General features: G+C 51.8%; 1 protein-coding gene across 4 annotated transcripts in view; it reads right to left on the reverse strand.

The window, feature by feature from the left end:
- Window positions 1-17554, reverse strand: part of ZNF516 (zinc finger protein 516) — a 106965-nt gene that overhangs the window by 88145 nt on the left and 1266 nt on the right. The window lies entirely within an intron of this gene.

Raw genomic sequence — 17554 nt, forward strand, 5'->3', positions numbered from 1 at the left:
ACATACTGAACATAAAGGGGAGCTTCAGAGAGGACTCGTCTCCACCTGTCCACGTGTGTTCCCAGTGCCACACCCGCTGTCACCGCTTGGAAATTCCAAGTTAGTTCAGACGCAGAGTCTAAGCAGCTCTACGGCCTCCGGACCCGAGGAGCCCTGTTCTCGAGCGGCTTCGGAACGTCCCGCTTCTTCCTGCGAGAAATTCCATGTGGATCCTATCCTGTGCTTTCCAGCTGATTTGGAGAATTTTAATCCATTTCATTTTCTGCTACAAATATTTCACAGTCAACTGTGGCCAGAAGCGCTCCCGCTCTGACTGAGGTCACATGAAGAAAGTCTTAGCGATGATTTCCGATCAGTCCTGCGTACTGCCAGGCCGACTCTGCCCAGAAAGTGTTTCCGCAAAGCTCAAGAAACCTGATTTCAGAAGTTCCCTCTACTTCCCTTACTTTTCCGAGCAGTGTCCTTCTTTAAAAGTATTTTTGTAAGCTGGTGAATGAAAAGACAGCTTTCCAAAGCTGTGTCCACCCATGACAAAGATAACGATTTACATTATTCCTAATCAATCTATCGGCCAGAAGTAATAAGAAGAAAAAGAACACTATTAAAAACTCTCACTAAAGAAAAAGTTAGCAGAACACAGGACATATTGTCCGTGCAGACACTGTCACATTCACCAAATCCTCAACCCTCGGGACAGGGAAGGACAGAGCCCCGGCCGCCAGCCCGGGCCGCGACGAGCTGAGCTGCGTCTCTCCCGTCACGGCTGGCGGGAGCTCTCCCCGGCCCTTACTCCCACGCCCCGGGACTGGACATATGGCCTCGGACGTGTCCTCTGAATCCAAGGCCTGTACTGCTCCCGCGGGGACGTGAGCGCCTGGCAACAAAAGGCCTGCAAGGGCTTCCCTGGCTGGACAGCCGTTCCGTGGGGGCACACGCCAGGCCTCTTCCTGGAACGGCTCCGTGGCCTCAATTCTGTCATTGGACAGATGTTCAAAGCAGAGCCCCAAGTCCACCAGGGCTTCCCCGAGTCCTGGTCCAGCAGCCGGCACCCCTGCCAGGTGTTGGGAGGCTGGACTGTAACCCCCGTCCAGGCACGGCCTCCACTGGGGCCAACCCAGAATGCCAGGCCCGCGTCTCCCAGCCCCACACTCGCCACACCTACAGAGCCCACAACTCGGCCCGTGGCCTCCTTCAACAGGGCCACCGACCTGGTGAGGGGATCACTGTCCCCACAGACATACATGGGGATCCGAGGTCCACCCGGCCTCCCCCAGCCTCACAGTATCTAGCACATGGCCAGCTCCCCAGAACCTCACCTTCCAATGGGAACCACTCGTTTTCACCCCTCTTCCCCCCACCTCTCAGTCTCTGGACTAGCCCCAAGCACCAGCCTCCTTGGATCGGTCCTGAACATGCCCCTCCTCCAGTCTCCGCACTGGGGAACCCCCTGCCGCAGCCACTGAGGGTCATGCAGAGCACGTCCCACTCACCAGCGACAGCGCCTCTAACTTCCACTGCCTTTCGCGCTGAGCCCAAAGTCTTCCAGACATGCACCCATGCTTACACACCTGTGTGCACCCAAGCTTGCACATGCATACACGCACGTGCACCCATGCTTACACACACGCATGCACACAGGTGCACACACAAGCACACCTCCAGGCTCCAGCAATACCAAACTTCTCCCACGCGTGGTTCCTGTCCAGCGCCCTTCCCTGCGCCGGGATGGAGCACCCTCACCAGCAGGTCCTTTACCATCTCCTCGGAAGGGCAACTAGGCCAAGTGAAAGATGACTCAAAGAACTCAGAAAAAAACAAGAATGAAAGAAGTCTGACAATTATCACTACACCCAGAAAGCGCGGAATTATCAATATAATCACCCGCGATCTACACAGAAAATAAACATGCAATGCTTGTGTTTCCTGCAGTAAAATATAACGTAAAAATCATAAATGTAGGCTAGATGAAAACAACCTCCCACAAAGGAATTGCAGGAGCGCCACGGGGAGAGGGAGGAGCTGGAGAAAGAGAAGAAGGTAACAGAAGTAACTCATTTCTTCACCGTCCCCAAAGAGGAAGTCGAATTATATGGTTACTGAACCCGATAAATTGAGAAACATGGGTTTAAGAAAAAGCTATAAATATAACCACCAGCATAACTAAAACACTGGACTTTCCGCAGGCTATCTTCTGACTTCAAAACTTAAAGGACCATAATCCATAGATCAATAAACAGAAAATAAAGGGAAAAAGAAAGAAAGCGTAAAGAAAATAAAACGTATTTTTAATTAGGAAAGAGGACATCTGTTTCAGCAAAATTACAAAAGGAACAAATTTACCCAGGAAGACTCCATGATGGGGAAAAACAGACGTCTAGCTGTGGGCTCCCTATAAGAGACCCCGAAAGCTAAGGGACGCACAAAGTCGGGCACGGAGACAAGCTACACCAGGAAAATGCAAACAAAAGCAACAGGGAAAAGGAAAAGATCATTAAAAGTTTAATTCACAGTTTAAAAAGCACTACATGGCACAAAAGTCATATTTATTAAGGGTAAAAAAAAAAAATCACAAAGAAAACAGTGGTTCTTAAAGCTGTATGTCCAACCACACAGAACAAAACATGTAGAACACCCATCTCAGTGAGTGGACGGGAAGACCCGCGGGAGAAAACAGATGCAGGAGAGATGGCGAAACACTCTAAAACCCGGATCAAAAAGGAAAAATAACAGAGGGCTGGAAGGAGCTCCGTGCCCAGGAGCGCCATGATGACACAGTACGACAGCAAACGCTAGCAAGAACGAACAAAACCAAAACTCACAGAAGTTCAGCCACTTGGAAAATGTTAAATTCTCCGTAGCAACGCCTGTGGCAGGCGCAATCAAAGCTCAAACCCAAAACCTCTCCTGCAACTGATCTGTGTCAAAATCTACAGGACACAAAGAGAGCTGGCAGGTTAGCTCCAACAATTAAAAATAAAGAAAACATAAATGAAACACTCAATTCAAAAAGTAACAAAGAAACCTCTTAAATCCGTTTTAAAAAGTGGCAATAAATAAGAAAAAAAAAAACAGTAAAACTGATAAATAAAATCGCTAACTATCCCTTTGAAAGCCCCAATGAAGGAGTTAAAAGACTAGCCAGCCTAATTTAAACATTTTTTAAAAGGCAGGATTTGGGGGAATTAGGTGTAATGACCAACAAAAGAATGAAAACTAAAATACTGCAATGTTTTTCCAAACTCTGGTTGAATACACTTGATAAGAAATGATGAAAGAAATGATGGATTTTCTAATAAAATATAAATGGTTCAACATTTACTCCAGAATTGACAGAAAAAGTAACCAGACTAATAATCCCGTAAGAAATCAGAAGATCTGCTGTATTCCTCCAGCGACTGAGACCAATGCGAAAAAGCCACCCAACTCACACATCTTCTGAGAAACGACTCAGATGCAGCCATTTCAACGCTGCCGGAACCGAAGGAATTCACAGAAATTTTAAGCTGTAAACGAGATAAACAAAAAGATACTTGCAGCACCAAACACAAGGCCACTGTCCTAAGAAAGCAACAAAGTACCGATAACTGGGTGGAAAACTGACCAAGAAAATAAGCAGGCAAGTCACAGGAGAAATGAAATGATCAGCAAACATGAAGAAATGCTTAAATTTTTTAACACAAAGTATTTCCCTGATTCGCTGGCCAAGACTTAAAGGACCAATGAGAGCAAGCGCCGACGGAGAGAGCCGTCACTCCCGCCGACAGAAGACGGCATTCCAATACTGCTGTTGAGAAATCTGGCCGTATCCATCAGTTCAAACGCCCCTTCCTGGGGTGCCTGGCTGGTTCATTCAGTAGAACACGCGACTCTTGGTCTTGGGGTCGTGAGTTCAAGCCCCAAGGTGGTCAGAGAACTTACTTTAAAAAAAAAAAATGTAATATCCCTTCTTGACCAAAATTCCATCCCAGGGAACTTTTCCCAAAGAAATATTCCCCCAAGTACACAGAACTGTGTGTCAGAGAGGTTTGCCGCACCCGAGGAAGGAGCCAGAGGGACAGAAACGTCCTGCAAGAAGGGAGAGGTTGAAGGGGGGCACCTTGCTGGGGCAGACGTCCGGCGGGTGGGTGCTGGCCGCCCCTACTGGCTGCTCAGGCCACAGCCCACTCAGACAGGTCAGAGCTGGGCCACACTGGGTGCTGGGCTTTGGGAAATCATTAGAGCGTGTGCAGAGAACTGCACTTTACACATCCCTTGGAAAGAAGAAGTTGTGATGTTTTACACACACACACACACACACACAAAATGAGCTGAAGGGGCGCCTGGGTGACTCAGTCGGGTCATGTTGGAATCGTGATTTCAGCTCAGGTCATCATCTCAGGGTCACGGGACAGAGCCCCACATCGGGCCCTGGGCTGAGCAGGGAGTCTGCGCGAAGACTCCCTCTCTGTCTGCTTGTGCCCCTCCCCCAGCTTGTGCACACAAGGGCTCTCACTCTCTCTCTCAATGAAGTAAATACATCTCCAAAATAATGAGTTGCAGAAAAACTCACATATGGCCCCATTTTAATGTTTTGAATTAAAGTTTACATAATAAAAATCTTAATACATTTATTAAGCTCATGTATTTCAATGCCTAAGACTGCGACGGGCACAGAGAAGGCGCTCTACCAACAGTAACCGGCGTACGCGATCAAATTAACGTGTGTTGTGAAACGTCTAACATATTCTTTTTTCTCAAAATGCAATTTCCTCTTTAAGTTGTAAATATCCTGAAGGCAAAAATGAGGAAAAATCTGTAGTCTCCAAACTATGCATTTTGGGTAATTATCTTCAAAGACATAGTTTAATTTGGGCAAGAACACTACCCTACGTTTTTGGCTCTAACGAAATTGCTCAAACACGTTGTGAGAAATCAAGTAATGTGTTACCTGCTGTGAATTCCACACCGCCCACCCCACGCCCCCTTCACAGCACTAAAGAGAAAGTATGCATTTTCATGCCATTTTGTGGACTTCTCTGTAACTTATTTATTTAAATCTCTGTGCATCTCTTGAACGCAAAGCACTTTCGTCTCTCTTCACCCCTTAATGCAAGAGACATCGGCAGTGTAAGGTACTGGGTACCAGCTGTCAACATTTCTGTGTGATTAAATAATTAACCTATGTAGCTTTGTATTGATTCCCTGGAACAGTGACAGATCAGGGCACAGCCAGCAAAGGGACTTCTGCAGTAGAAACTTATCACCATCCCAGGGTTCGAGAAAGGAACCGCACCTGTTCCCAGCCGCTACGGTGCCCAGTGACTGGAAGGACGCAGTCCCGTATCCTTAGCTCTAACCTCAGACTTCTTAAAGTGAATTAAACAAAGTGACTTTCAAATAAATATGAAAGAAACGCTGCCCTCAGTGACTCCATGTGAGCCTACAGTTCTGGCCTCCAAAAGCAGTCCCAGCTCACCCGTGAAAGGGTGTTTCAATCTGAAGGCTTTACCGCGACACTGAGGTTCCATCCAACCAGCAGATCCTAAGGCAAGTGAAGCCCCGAAATTCCACGTGGCTGGGCAGAAAGTGTCTAAGCTCCTGAGACCCCCACCCCCGGATGCGTGGCCAAGAGGGGGCAACCAGCGATGGAGGCTTTAATCCTTTCCAGATAAGGCCCACTTGTACAGTGGAACTCACTGAGACGCACTTGGGTTCGCAAACGCTGTGGAGGGTCTCCGGCGCACACGAGCACACGGTGACCCCGACGGCGACGGCCCACACTTCCCCGGCCGGCGGAGACGCCCCCTGGCCTGCACCTGCGCCCGCCCGCAGGACCCTGCTGCCGGCCCTCGGGACGCGGACCCAGGGCACAGGCAGAGTGCGCCGCTACTGCAGCGCAATGGCACGGCCTCGGACTGTCACCCCGCTGACCGCAGGCGTCTTCTGCCCTGAAGTGCTGAGTTTTCTTAACTCAGACGCTGCTACTCACGTGCAGGACGGCGAACAGAATCCCAGTGTGTCAGCAACACTCAGCCGTCGAAGAGGCATTTCTGTGACTGATGGGACAAGAAATGGAACTTGACCCTCGGTCCAAGTAATGAACTTGCTGACCTGCACGTCTGGATTTCCAGGCAGGACAGCAGGTAAGCCACACAGAACAGCACCGGCCCCAGAAGGACAAAGCCATCTAACCAGGCGTCCCCTTGAAAATGCGCCAACACTGAAGACGCAGATCGAACAGCCATCTTGGGACACCTGGGGATGAAGACCGGCTTGGCTCTGTCTCCTCAACACAAGGCTGGCTTCTCCCCAACACAGGTGGCCCATGACGAGCAGGCCCACCGCCCCCCGCAACTATATGCTTGTCAGCCCCCGCTTCTGCCCTCCCCCAAAAACAGCCCTGCCAGGCCCACACAACGCCCCCGAGGTGCAGTCCCTGAGGGCTGGGACATGACAGGCCTCTCGGCACTCGCCCGCGCACCCACCAGCGCAGGCACAGCCCAGCAACCAGACTCCAGGGCCCTGGGGGAGGCCGGACCAGAAACTCCCGGCGCCGCGTCTCACCCGCATCCTCTGAGACGAGGCTCCTTTGCTTCGAGAGGACGACGCCGAGCTTCCTTCTGAGGAACAGCTCTGTGGAGCCGCCACTGTCACCCATCTCAGGGGGAAACATGCATCTTCATTATTATTCATTCATTCATCACATTACTACATTTAAATGGCCCGTTTAAAAAGGACTAATCAGACATACTTGTCCCGCCTCTCCACGAGGCGCCCGACCTCAGTTTCCTAAGCTCCAGTGCAAGGCCCCAGCGCTCGGACCCCTCCCCCGTCAGGGCCTGGGAGAAGGAACGGGACATCAGGCCATCAAGGACAACACGACACACACGGGCTCCGCCCGGGGTCTCGCTCCCGACGCCCTGGAGGCCCAAGGGGCGAGTCCATGCCACACGCTGTCCATCGGCCTTTTACACTGCGGGGCCAGCAAGACGAACATGGGGCAGAGTGCGGTAAAACAGGCCTGACTCCTGAAAGGCAATACAAATACTACCTACCTAATTGGAAAAAACCAATTCTCTCTTTCCTAGGAAAAAAAAAAGAAAGCAAGGAAAAACAATGGATGATGTTTTTAATGCACAAAAAGTAGGAGAAACCAAGTCGCTCACACAGCTTCTATGTCGGATGTCAAATGATCACTCGATGAGACCGAAAAGGAACTCAAACCGCCACGATCCTCCTCCGGTCACCGAAGTCTCCGGGTCAGCGGGGCTCACCCCCTAGTCAGTCCCTCTGTGACTGGCCAGCGGCCGCGGGAGCGGAGCCTGCGCCCCGCTGGCCCTCAGAAAGGCCAGCATCCTGTCCACTTCCCAGACGACACAGTGAAGGCTCGCCGAGGCTCCGTCCCCGGCCCCAAGTCACTGCTGGATCCTGGACTCGAGGCCTCACTGCCTCACACTCAAACTCCTTTCGCCACAACGATGATGCCAGACTGGCCGGCATGAGGAGGGCCGGGTCCCGGGGGCGGGGGGCGGGGGGGGTCCTAACTGCAGGAACACGGGACGATCCCCACACACGGCACATCGTCCCCCCAGAGCACACACTCAATGACACACTGGGAACGACGGAGGCACACGCAGCGGGGCCGGGCTCCCGCCTCCTGGCCTTCCTCGCTGCCTCCCCGGGGACGCACCGCTCAGCCCCGGCACCCCCACGCCGCCCGCACCGGTCCCGGGCCCAGGTCTCGCAAGTGCTGACGAACCACCCCTCCTCCTCCGGTTCAACTGCTAACGTCCCACAGAGACGTTCCCAGAGCATCGTCCCGCAGCGTCCTCGCGGGCAAACAGCTGAGATCTCCCAGGGACGATCTCTGACTCACCTCGGTGACGGCCTTGGTTTAGGGCGTGTCACCTCAAGCCCCTACAGCTGCCCCAGCCCAGGTGGTGGCCTAACAGGGACCCGATGTAAGGGTGAGATCCACACCCGATTTCCAAGACCTGGTCCAGAAGCAGAACAAAAACAAAACCTCAGTGATAATGTTTATGTCATTCCCATGTCTGAGTGACAATCTGGGCAGACCGGGTCACATAAGAAATTCACGCGACCTAGACCATTTCTCGAGCTCTTCTCTCACGGTCACTGGGAACACGCAAGCGACAGATGCGCTCACACTCCGTAGGGCAGTGCTGGCCGAGCCGTGGCGGCCTGGGGGCCGAACCCTGCCCACCACCTGTCTCTGGACGGCTTGGGAGCTAGGAATGTGTTTTACATTCCTAAGTGGTTGGAAAAAAAAATTACAGAAAAAGAATAACATTTTGCGACACATAAAATTCTATGAATTTCAAGTTTCGGTGTCCATAAATATAGCTGCTTTATTTGCTGACTTGCTGTCTCGGGCGGCTTCCGCGGATCAGGCAGAGCAGCTGCAACAGAAAAGGCTGGCCCGCGGAGGCCGAAATAGTTAGTATCTGGCCCTTCACAGAAGAAGCCCGCCGACCCTACAGACCCCTCATTTCCAAAGTTCGGGAGGGTGGGCTCCATCCCCCTCGGGCTCCAGGGGCGCCTCCCTTTCCAAAACCTTCCTGGGGAAGGCCAGGAGCCCAGGGTGTGGCGAGGCCCCCCCAGCTGGCTAGGACCGCTGGGGGCCGACGTAGGGCCCCCCTGCTTCGGATCCTTGGACCACGCTCTACATTTCCCCTTCCTGATGGATGACTCGAAATCCTTGTCCTCAGAGGAGATATGACTACTGACTATCTGCCACGTTCCAGCCCCCAAAGGCTCGGGCAACGGGTTCCCTCTCGGGGGACTGTGCACTGGCTCCCAGCTTCTCTGCGGTGGCTCCTGGGTGACCCCAGCCATCGCGAAGGCAGAGGAGCTTGGAGAGTGGGAAGACGGGTCCTCCACAGTACGATCTCTGCACGGTGATTCAACTCTAGGTGCCCCGACCAGCCCTCCCATTAACTCCACTTTCTAACAACCGTGAGGAAGGTCATAAACTCAAGGTGACTGCCCAGAGGAGGTCTATAGAGAGCCCAGCTACAGGGCTTTGACCAAGTCCCCTGCATGGGTCTCAGCATGCTCCCGGGGGCACGGGGGCTAGGCAGGCCTCCCGAGCTCCTAGCGGTTAGAAATAGCAAATGGTACCCATACGGAACGCGGGCACTGCCGTGCTCACCACGGGCGTGGGACCCAGGTCTGTGGCAAGGAAACAAGGGGTGACAGAGCACTTACGAGCTACTTATCGGGGCTCATCTAGGCCTTCGCCAGTGGGGATTCGGGTCTATAACAGGACATTAGTAACAAAAGTTAAACTTCTAATACAATGGGAAACTGTACTGCAGTCACTTGATTCACATTCTTAGGGTGATTCAAAAAACCAGGTCTCGGTGCTTTGGACTCTGCTATCATTCACCTTGCTGGTTCTCTGAAACACTCCCCACGAGAACCACCTTTCAAGAGTCACTGTCATCGGCCGTAAGACTACAACCGAAGACACTGTTCACGTTAAAAAACAGTCGTGACACCCTGTACAAAAACAGCCAGTATCAGAACCAATGTAAAAACGTCCCCTCTAGCGTGTGCTGGAGGCTTTCCTTCCACAGGAGACCTGAAGACTTCTGCCCTCGTCAACTCAACGCATGAACGGCAGGTTTCACTCCGTGTTTCAGTCACCAGAAAGCTCAGACTAAATTCTGGTTCGAGTTCGGCCCCGGGAGGAGTGCTGATATAGTGTGATCGATCACCCTGCTTCCCCCTCGTCACGGTCTATTACTTCACTTCCTCGTCCTTGGTTTTTCTTAATGTTTCGCCCTAACGCGTGACCCCGGCACTCGGCGCCTTGTAGACGGCACGAGATGCGCACAAACCAGCAAACTCGCGCTGCCGACACACAGATACCAAGATCTCAATCACCAGGTACTCAAGCCTGCAAACACGCACTCAGGATGACGTCCGTAAGAGAGACACCGACCGAACCGATCTACGCAATCCCGAGTTCATGCTGGACGTAGTAGGTCATGAAAACTTCTAGAACAGCAGCAAACTACCTAGGACAGAGTCATTGGTAAATCATGAAAACGCATTCGGTACCATCTTCTCCAGAGAAGGAAAAAGAGATTCTAAATCGGGGTCTCGACGTACTGATTTTTCCTCTGACGTGGAAACCTAGACCGTGGGCCTGTCTGCGCGCCCGGAGCAGCGAGCAGGCTCGGCTTTCTAAGCGGCTCTTGTGCAATGAAGCAAAACGCACGGCGTCCCGGCCCAGCTCCCGAGGGAGCCCAGGCGGGCGGAGCAGGCAGAGACCTCCCCACAGACCGGTAACGAGCTGCAGGCGTCCACACGGCAACCCGCAGCCCAGCAACAGCAGCCAGCCAGGGCCAAGGGCTGCCGCGTGTGGTGCCCGACTGCACGCCCACGGACACGCAGGGAAACGCGGGTCTCCCCGTGTCTGGCTCGCTCCCCGGCCCACCTTCCTTTCTCTCGGTGGCCTTGTGGCCCACGTGCACCAAGGACGTGTGGACGGAGGAGCGCCACTCCCTGGCCTGTCCCAGCCAGCAGCTGCCCTCCGGGAAGTCTGTGGTCCCCCGCCCCCTGTCTCGGAGCACAGCCACACAGAAGCCCGCTCTCCACCGACGCCCGCACCCCATCACCCGCTGCGGCTGAGCACGAACGCCCCGGAGAAACCGCTGCCCTACCGACGATGCTCGCCTATCTTCTCGACCCCACTCCCTGAAACTTTCCGTGGTGTCTTGTTTTTTCTCTTAGGGCTTTCTATCCCATGCTGGTCAGTTACTTCCTATGGTTACCGTCTCATGAAGGGTGATGATCGGTGCTACCACTGGGTTTCCCAAGAAAATCGATTTCCCGGGCCACGCTGAGCTGGGAATCTGTGCAAACAGCTGCTAGGCCTTCGGTGATCTGGGCTTCCCTTGTGGGTCCGGCCGGCAGAGCCGCAGGAACCGCGGAGGGGACGGCTCGTCTGGTTCTCACACTGACACGATGCCCCACTGAGAGGGACAAACACAGAACCCACATTTTTTCTTCTCTCTGGGACTAGAGCTGAGCACCAGAGGGTCAAACGGACGTGGGGCAGTATACTATCCACGTCTTCAATACCCCATCACTTGCAGGGTCTACACTCTGCAGCACACAACGAGCTCTCAGTCAAGGTCACCTTGAACGTCGGCTTTCTCCCACCTCCCCTTGCTGTGGCATCCAGCATGCGCTGGGAACTGGGAACCCAGAAACCTGTCTGAGCTCTGCTCTGTGGCCGTGGCCTTCACCAAACCACGGTATCCATCTGCCTTTCAACTCCTGAAACAAGTCAGGATTCTCCCCAAACCACCTCCAAGACTCCCACCAGTTATAATACAAATGTAAGCCTCAATCTAAAAGCCCAGACAGAAATAACATAAATTTACAAAGGAAAGTAAATATAGTCAAAGAATACACGTTTTCCTTCACGGTCATTGTAGGGTGTGACTGAACGCTCCTTGGAAACCCCGAGCGAGGACCCACGTTAACTCTGCTCTTGCCAAAAAGGTGCGGCTTCAGCGGCCACCAGCCCACAAGCTTCTACAAGGCGCCTCCGTGGCCCACAGCTCTACCACTCCTTCCAAGACGGCCTACTCCATCCGCAGACAGTCGGCAGACCTCACACGAGGACAGCGGGAAGCCCACGCGGACGACGGCCGCTCTGCAGCCGAACAGCGAACGCAGACTGTACCTCATCTCCAATCACAGCCCAAATGAGAGCTGCAGGAACCTCCTTTTTTAACCGATTCCTCCAGATGCTGAAAACCGGGTAGCTGTTAGAAAAATTAACCATCCTTTGACAATTCCAGAGTCTACGCAGCCTGTGCTCTGCCGTCAATCTAGAACCAGTGGAGGAGCCGATCTTCCCATAAAACCATTAACAGATTCTGCTTTTCTGTCACCAGGGTAATTTACTGAGGCCAATTTTAATCCTGCCGCTAAACCACTAATCCCACGACTCTACAGAATTGTCCCCAAGTTTACGTTGCTATGGCGAGGACTTTTATGTGAGGAATCCGCGTATTCACTCCCAGTCATGTCTTCACGTCGGCTTTAGGGATAAGTTCCTCTTCCTTGTCCCTTCCGTGAAGACGTAAAAAGCCATTCTTTGGACTCAGGTCGGCCCCTGAACACCTGGGCTGGGCCGTACTCAGCACAATAACGCTAATGTAAATTACGCAGGGTGTTACTCAAAGGCACAAATTATTGTCATTATGCTAATGGTCACGCTAAAGACATGAAAAGCTTTGGTATGATGAATCTAATCCGGTGGGAATATGATTATCAACGTGAATGATGATATTTTCTCAGAGTGGCATAAAAACGTTCTCTCCGTGTCACTGATAATGTCAATATAAATTATGCATCACCAAAAGCGGCATTCGAGCACATCGCTGCGATGCCATGAGACACCCAGGCCCTCCTTCCCGCACACACGCGCGTGCACGCACACGCAGAGTATAAATGTGTTTACTTCTTCCGTTAAAACAGGAGAACCGGTAGGATGAAGCCCCAGAGGCAGATCAACACGAGGGGTATGGGGAGACGCCCTGGCTCCCGCCGCGAACAATGGGAGTGCCATCTCCGTGCTGGTCCCTGCTTGTAAATTCCCGGGATGTCGCCTAAGAAGCCACTCTGGTGAATTACACACAAGACCATCCAAAAATTCGAAAGCAGTATGTGTAAACAAGTCACTGAGTGAGGGCATCTCTGTTCCGCCTCTGCGTAATTCCAGAACAGCAGCACAGAAGCTTCAACTGGGAGGTGGGGTCATGCGTTTGCTCAGGGATCCGACCGCTCACTTAAAAAAAATAACAGCCAAGTCTTTAAGGGGGGGGGGGGGGACACATTTTTCAGGTCTAGCTTAAAATCACTAAAATAATCGGGAGCTAAACAGGGCCTCTCAGCCTATCCGCAACCCGCAGAAGTTTTAACTACTCGCACTGGGCTCTCTAGTTCCCTGAATTAACACAATCAGTCAACCTTGAGTATCAAACTATTTCCCACCAAAATTCCTGCAGGAAAGAGACAAGTGATGCTTGCTCACGACGCTGAAGCGTCAGGGGAACAGGAAGCCGCTCGGGCCGCGAGCAGCCCCGCCCCCACTCTGGAGGCATTCTTCCCTGTACTAAATTTCAAAGAACATTCTCGAACGCTGAAATCAATCAATGCCTAACACCATGCCAAGTCAGCTCGAGCAAGATAGGTTAAATAGTGCCATATGGCAAAGGCAGACACATGTTGCCCTTTTCTGAAACAAAGGGGAAAATTCCTAAACAAATATCCTTCACTTCAACACGAGAAGAGCTGAAGACAGGGGTTTCCAAGTGTTACTAAATAATGCTGCAAATGCTATTTTAATCCTTAACCATCTGGGGAAAACTACAGAGTTTAACAGAGAACCTCGATTTTTGAGAGTCTCTCTTTAACGATGTCCTGAAAGCTAACACCACATGTTAGCCTAAGCTCACCATCCCCTAAATGAGCCAGAAAATAACAGGACAGCTGTATCCAAAGGCCGAGGGGCCCTCGGCAACTCCCCGGGGGGGCCAGATCCTCGGGAGACCGGTCTACCTGCTTCTGAAGGAATAACACGCCAGATGAATTTGGCCTTGAAATAAAATATATTAAAAATCTCTGCCTGCGTTCCTCACTCCACTGAGGAAGTGTCTGAACTTTACAATCACATATAATACCCATCCCTGAAATTTTGATTAAACAACTTGATTAAATTCTTGACCAAATACACATATACAGCCAGAAAGAAAAAAGTCTACCAGAACGAACTCACATTTGAAATAAACAGCAAAATGTATCTAAGCCCAATATAGTCTCTAAATGATTTATCTTTTCTATTCCCCTGTGCAGTGTCTTATTTATTACTTTACATATATTTACATGTTTACGTTCTCGAAGTAGTTGCATCTCTAATTACTCCTGCTCTGTGAGCTCCACACCAGTGGAATTGAAGAATAAAGGCCAGAGCTTTTTTAAGGAATGTTGAGAGCCACAAAATCACACTCCTTCACACTGTGCATGTCTGCCGCCAGGACACGTCTCATTCTGGACGTAAATAATGACAGCCAGCTCCAGCTTTGCAAAGAAAGGCTTCAGCTGTTCAAATCACGTGTAGCCAGAAGCAAGGGAGGAGGGATACACAAAACGGACAGTTGCAACTGCTCATTTTTGCCAGTCCGTCCAAAATATACTTGACATACCCCAGTGGGGGGCACAGATCCCAAATCTAAGTGACACATTTATAGGGCCTGGAGATGTATCCTCCCACAGGTGTTACAGTCACACCCCAAAAATAGTCCTCTGTCGAAGAAAATTAATTTCAAAATAAACATGCACTTTCAAGAACTGGATGAGACATTTTTAATTCGTAGTGAATGTTTTTCTTTATTCTTCTTCGAAAGTTAAAGTTACTTTTACTAGTAAATTCTTCCTAAACATTTGATGTGATTCTTGCCTTGAAGTGGGTTTGTGACAAGCCACCAATATTCCCGAGAACTCGGAGACAGGCCCAGCTAAAGCCCGATGACGAAGAGGATGTCCCGCACCCCCACCCACCCCAACCCACCCTAAAAGGTGGGGAGGGGAGGTCTCAACCCACTTCAGGCAGAGGTCACCCCTCTATCAAAGAGAAATGTCCCACATGTCCCACCCCAAACTCGCCTGTTTCTGGGACCAGTGAGAACTAAGGGCAAGGCTTGAATCTGAAAAAGGCTGTAAATCACGTGGCCCCAAGACCCATTCAGACCCATAACAGGCTGCTGCCAACACACTCCTGGCCGCTGGCCATTGGGTGGAAAGGTTGGTGGTGACAGCCACAGAGGAGGACAGGACAGGACAGGAGGGAGAAGAGGGTCTCTGTCATACCGGGTGGCCCAGGCCACCAGTTAGCCCTAAGTCAAACACAGAGCAGGAGTCAAAAAATTGCTGGTACCCCAAGTCCTGGGCAAACTGAATGGCGCACAGCCCACAAAGACCCACCTGCAGCCCACATCCCCCCGCCCCGCCTTCTAGACGCCCCAGCCTGCCACCGGAGCCCGAAACATTCATGGAGAGGCAGGCCGTCTGCTCAGGCCTCAGAACCACCTGCACCCCAACTCTGCACTTCACCTAAAAAATGCAGACCCAGAAGGCATGTCCTTCCCGACCCACAGACTCACGGTCTGGGAGCCGAAGCCGGCGACACAATCGCTGTGCATGTTTACACATCACTAGTTCTGGAAGCACAGGTCGAAGCAGCCCAGCGGTAAGCAACCCACGGAAGGTCCAAGTACTGGCTGCTGGTTCGGCCGTCAGTTCAAGTACAGAGCAGGAGTCCGCCAAGGGTCAGGGCAAGGCATGGACGCTGGGCTCGGCGAGGGCGGGGCACGGCCCTGGCTTTTTCTGGACTTGGGTCAGGAAGAGGAGAGCTAATTCAACTTTTGTCACAGACTCTAGAACTTTTGAGGGGTTGGGCTGAGGGCAGCGAAGAGCCGCACTTCGGAGAGAAGAGCTCACGGGAGCACTGAGATGCAAAAACACTGCCAGCACCGAAGACCGCTTTCGAGGAAGGAACGTGACTGCTATATTCAAAAATCTACAACGTGGATATATAATCAAACCAATGGAACTTTCTCTTGCCTTCTTCCATTATGTCCCTGACTTCTGCTTCAATCCATGCCCTTGAAAAAGTCTCGATGTCTCCGGCTAAATTTGGCTTCCAGACACCAGCGAAAAAGCTCTGTTTCCTGCACCTTTAATACAGATGCTTTATTCAGTTAGAAATCGAGTCGCAAACAAAAATACCACTTTTAATTATATAATTAACACCTGCCCTGTTCTTCAAGGTTGAAAATGGAATAAAACCCAAAATAGCACCCTGTCTTGAACACTGAACACAAGCACATTATAAAAGGCAAGCGCAGGCCTTCGGACAAGCTCCTCCATTCTGAGTGTAACCCGCCTCCACTCCAGGGTCCGGTTCCTGGGACAGTAAGGTATAATGCACTTGAAACTCTACACACACTGCCCTGCCAGACTTACAGCCACTCCCACAAAATGCCTGTTTAAAAGATTCCTTCTGGTACACTAGAAACAAGACCAATAGCTATCCTGGAAAATGAATACATAAAAATCCACAACAACCCCTTTAACTGAGCGCTGGTTTTTCAAGAACAGTGTCCGTGATGAAACTCTACTCCACGTCCCCGGTCACATTACCACTTTTCCCTATTTGGTCAGACTGAAAAACACCGTCTGGGAGACAGAGCATACCTCATTGTCCAATATTCTCTAAAGAAGTCTCTCTTCTTTTCCATGTGAGTGTTGGGACACAACATCCACATCAAATTCATCAACCTATAAAACTCAAACAGCTCCATGTAGGAGAAACTAAGGTCCATGAAAGTAAAGTTCAGTTCATGGACATGAAAACATGGTTTCCCCACTGACCAGCTTTCAAAAACCTCTCTCTCTTTCCTCCTTGAAAGTCTCTGGGTCGCCATCCTCCAGAGTCAGACACACAGGACCTCAAAGGCCCAGGAACCCCTGAATCCCGCACCTGTCCAGCCCCCTTCAAAGGCCATTTACCAGTCACAACGGGACACACGGGGACGCACTCAGCTCTTCTCACCCAGGATGAACAGCCGCACACAGGGCAAGTTCCCGCTCTAGTTTGTTTCAGGTCCCGGGCCATTTGGAAAGAGGACTCCGGTGAAGACTTCCAGAAATAAAAACAAGCAAAAGCCCCCTCTCTCTGCACTGCTGGGCACTGTGCCTTCTGAAGCACTGCTCTGTTTCCTCCCCGGCAGGCATTCCCACTCTTCCTGGGCATTTTACGACACATCCCTGGGCACCGCGAATATTTTTTAGGATGTTAATGTGCTCTGAATGTTTCAGTATACTCAAATAAGCTAACCGAAGGAAACAAAGTCCTCCTAAGGCGCTAAGAGAAACACTAGACTGGACCCACAGGCTTGGGCCTCAGCCCGGCACTACTCTAATTGGAGGACTCGAGTCTCTGAGGCTTGGCTGCTTCTGGCGGGGCCCACGAGAGGCCGCGGAGCCCAGGGAAACTGAAGATGGCCTCCTGGGTCAGCAGCGCCCAGACCCAGGCCCCGGGCCAGCTCGCGCCACTCGCTGCCCGATCTCACCGAGCGGGCAAGCTCCGAGCCGAGCGCGGCAGAGGCCTGCGGTGGGTTTAGGTCCAGCGGGTCGGCGTCCGCAGGACAGCGCGGCGGTTTTGAGGCCACAATCGGGAATGTAGGGAAGAGCAGGAGGAAACGCACCGCGATGAAGCGATCGGGCGGCCTCTCCACGCGGCAGCACCAGGAGCCTATCGAATAGCACACATGCCTCGGCCCCTAAAGTAGCCCTTACATTCCTCAACCAAAATACTCCCGTCATATTAATAGGGCGGCTTAGAGCATCCTCTGGACAGGATCCCGCTGGGGGGTCGCCAGCCCTGCTCCCACTCGGGCCCCTGCTTCAGTGCATCTGGCCCCAGGGCCACAGGACCGGAGCCCCCGTTTCTGGATCATCTGGAATCAGG

This window comes from Mustela nigripes, chromosome 8 (assembly GCF_022355385.1).
Source record: "Mustela nigripes isolate SB6536 chromosome 8, MUSNIG.SB6536, whole genome shotgun sequence".
Classification (NCBI taxonomy): domain Eukaryota; kingdom Metazoa; phylum Chordata; class Mammalia; order Carnivora; family Mustelidae; genus Mustela; species Mustela nigripes.